The sequence below is a fragment of the Symphalangus syndactylus genome, chromosome 10, assembly GCF_028878055.3.
Source record: "Symphalangus syndactylus isolate Jambi chromosome 10, NHGRI_mSymSyn1-v2.1_pri, whole genome shotgun sequence".
Classification (NCBI taxonomy): Eukaryota; Metazoa; Chordata; class Mammalia; order Primates; family Hylobatidae; genus Symphalangus; species Symphalangus syndactylus.
This window is the reverse complement of record NC_072432.2, coordinates 13998075-14002150: the sequence shown is the minus strand read 5'-3', so window position 1 is coordinate 14002150 and position 4076 is coordinate 13998075. Positions and strand designations below refer to the sequence as shown.

The following is a 4076-nucleotide window of genomic DNA, read 5'->3' as shown; positions in this document are numbered from 1 at the left end:
CTGCTGCCCCAAGAGCTATGTTTGCTGGCTCTCTCGTCTCCACACTCCAATTACTTTAGCCCCACACCCCCATCTCACCCCATCCCACTTTGTTAGGGTGGAGGTTCACCAAATGATGGGGCTTGCTTAGAAGATAAACATTTTATGGTCAGTAGAAGTTGAATAGAAAGTACCAAAAGGTGGAGACGGCTGCCCTTCTCTTTTAATCATCATAAGAGGGGTTTACTAATACTGAAGAGCATCCTTTGATGACTGATCCTGATTTGGGTTTTGGCCACCCTTCAAATTGCTGCCAATCGAAATGTGATATGATTCTGTTGGATCCATTCTCCACTGTCTCTTTTGAATGGTCTTCTCATTAGTGCTCGTCTCCTTAAATGGGTTATTTTCTTACTAGGAAAAAAAAATATTCCCTCTCTGAAATTAACATGGAAGGTGTTTTGCTTGTTCTAAACTTTTTTATACTTTTTTCTCAAGCATGCTCTGTTTGGCATGATTGACATAGTGCATATGCTGGCTGGCCAGAGTGGAGCATTTGAAGGTCTGGTGGATGTTCTCGTAGTAACACTGAAGAATTTTGGCCTGCAGGTCAGCATAGACTAGATGAGACTCATACACTTGAACCGTGCTTCCACCTCTTCAGCAACTTTCTGATATTGTTCAGTGGTGACTTTGTAGAACTCTGAGCTCCTCTCCTCCAGTCTAGCCAGCTCCACTTTGCAGAATACAACCTGCTTCATTAGCACTCTGTCTTTCTCTTCCAGCTGCCTAGCCAGATGCATTGCCTTAGCGCCTTCCTCCTGGCTTGATATCCTCTCTCGAGGGATGGCTCTGGTTAACTGCCCATTGGCAGCAGCCCTCTCTCTCTCCAGCTCTGTAGCTTGCTTTAGTCATTTCTGATCTTCAGTTTCTTTCTTAGCTTGTTCCAATGTTAGCTCCTCAGCTACTCTTCTTTTCAATTCTTCGTCAGAAACCCAGGCATCATAAGCACCAGAATACCGCTGAGACTTTGAACCAGATGGAGAGGATTCCTTCATTCAATCAATCACATTTTCTGAAAGCCCAATGCCCTTCACCATGGTGATGGGTGATGTTCTCATTCTTGTCCACCTCAAAGGTGACCCGATGAGTGCTCATGATCCCACCTGTGGCTCCCGTTCCTGCCCCCACAGAGACCTAGTACAGAACCACGAGCACTTCAGTTTCCCCATGCCCACACTCATGTGGAGGGGCCTGGATTCTTTTCCCCTAGAGCAGGAGCAAGGCCACGACCTAGGGGATACTTTTCAAGTGAGCTTTGTCTTCCTGAGGCAGTGTGTACATTGTGTAATGCATTGTAAATTATGTTATTGGCATTCTACTCATCCAATTCTGAATAATGTCAGAATTTACCATCTGAGAAACAGCTCATGACCATTGATGTTGCTATAAACACACCTGGGGTTAAGGCACTGTGGGTCTGGTTCCTTGCTAAGTCTATGGTGGTGAGGACTGCCTGCAATTCAGATTGGCATTTTAAGTACTCGACTGTTTTTAGGAAGAGGGAGGACAGTTGACTGATCACCGTCATTACTCATTATGGTAACCTAAACTTGTCACCTTCCTCCTGCCAGTCACAGGAGTAATACCTGAGGCACAGGCCTGAAGCACAACAAACCCACACAGACCCAACTCCAGGTGGAAGCCAACGGCCTAGAAATGCCAAAGTTATTTTCTTGTCTCCTGGTGACGCTACACAGCTTTGCTTTGCTGTTAATAAAAGAGAATTGCTTTTGGTTGTCACTTTTAAAATTTTTAAGACTAAATTGAATTCCATCTGCTAGAGCTTCACTTATAATACAGGAGAGAGGAGCGTGGTAAGGTCATTTATTTTTCCTAATATTCATGAGACCAGAGTTTGCAGCATTGAGCATCTTGATCACCAATTAGATCGAAAACATTCATCATATTTTACCAATAATCTCTCCAAGAGAGACATGTACTCTGATCCATAGATGAGTCACTGACCATCTCTAATACACAAACAAGAAAGTCAAACATGAATGCTACCTGTTTCCTTGTGAATCACTCCACAATCAAGTAACTGCTAGTGTGAAAAAACCACAACACTCGAGATCCTTCCACCCATGACATAAGATTTATTTGTACAAGTCTGCTTAATTTTTATAATCTATCCATGCCTTAACATTCATGACATTATTTTGAAAGTTCTCATTTTCTGGTCTTTGTTTCTTTTTTCTCTTTTTTTTTTTCTTACTTTGGTTATCATTTAAAAGTGGCCACATTTATTCAGAGGCATTCTGCAAATGTGTATCAAGTTTTAGCACTGTGATAAGTATTATAAATGTAGCAAATAAATGCAAAATTTTTAATGAAAAAAGATACCTATGCATGTTGAAAAGATCCAAAGAGATGTGAAAAGATCTCTATGTGCTTTTGTTTTGCTCATTCTATTATTATTATTGTATAGTTGTCTTTGCTGTTTATCAATGAGTACTACTACTAATGATAATATTTATTCAATGCTTCCAGTGTCCTATAAATGTACAAATGCCTTACATCTATTATGTTGTTTAATGTTCCCAACAAATCTATGAGGTACTGAGTATTGTTAGCCACAGTTTACAGATAAGGAAACTACAACGTAAAGAAACGATATGACTTGTTCATGGCCACATAATTCAGATGTGGTACAGCCTCTGATTCACGGACTCCATGTTCTGTTCACTTGCCCCTTTTGTGCTGCCACAATGAATACAAAAATAAATGAAATATATATGCTGACCTCAAGAAAAGAAAATTCCAATTGTAGAGAGAAAACTACACATGCATAAAATACTGAATTGTGATATGAGAAAATATAAGAGCTGCCATTAAGCCACTGCCAGGTGAATAGAGCAGAGTCAATAAAAATTCAAAGGTGGGCACGATTCCACAAACTGGAGAGGCCCAAGAATCTTGATGGCTTTGGAGATTTTGAATTGGTTATACATGGGTATAAAAGGGTGGAGAATCCTGCAGGCCCTGGGAGGAAGAGGGCATGGCATGGGAATGTCTATGAAGAGCATTAAGAGAGTGAGTCAGCCAGTTTGGCTGGTGAAAGTGGGAAAGGATTGAGGGACACAGGTCAGTTTGCAAAAGGTGTCTCATGTCAGGGCATTTGCCTTCAGCCAATGGGAAAACCAAATGGACACAAAAGGAGGCTTTCTGATGTCACTGAATGGGCAAGGGTTTCGGAGCCAAAAAGGCATAGACCCAATCCCATACTCTAGGTGTGACCTCAGGCAAATGACTTACTCTCATGACAATTTTGTTTCTATAAAATAGAAATTAAAATTAAAATATTTACCTTGCAGGGTATTTTGTGGATTAGAGATCATTTGCATGCAGTACATAACACTATGCTCGGCACATAGTAATTTGTCATTAAACAGCAGCTCTCTCACTCATTTTATTAACACAGTTGTCACATTGATTTCATTGTTTAAAATACTTTTGACCTTCTCACTGATAATTTCCCTCAGGCAGAGACTATGTATTCATTGCAAAAGAAAATCTGATTTGTTATTTTTTTAAATGTGAATTTACTTTTTCCTACTATAAATGTACCAAAAAATCATTCATAATCCAAGCACCCTAACATTAGCATTTGATAGGTTTTCTTTCATTTGCTTTGCAGTGGGTATTACACATTGTTTTATTAGCCATGATCATAGTATTTCAATCATCAGTACTCATCAATACATACTTCATATATATCATACATACAAATCAATGCATATTTCTTGTCATTAATTTTTATAGATCTATTTATTTTGTTAGATATTACAAAGACTGATAATGTATTTTACCAGATTCAATTCCAATGGGTTTTAATTATTAAAAAATCAAATTTAACTCAGGAGTTAGAGATTTTTCATATGAATGCAAAATAACCCACACATTTAAAAAAATTCCTATAAAGCACAAGTCACTGTTCTCTTCCTCAAAGGGAGTTTCTAGACTAATAAGCCTGCCTTCACTCTCACAGAGGTTCCTACAGAAGATAAAATAAAGTTACAAATAAGGTTAAAAAT

General features: G+C 39.0%; 1 pseudogene; it reads right to left on the bottom strand.

Moving 5' to 3' along the window:
* Window positions 1-405: 405 nt before the first annotated feature.
* On the bottom strand, window positions 406-1570 carry LOC129491577 (MICOS complex subunit MIC19-like; annotated as a pseudogene).
* Window positions 1571-4076: the final 2506 nt, after the last annotated feature.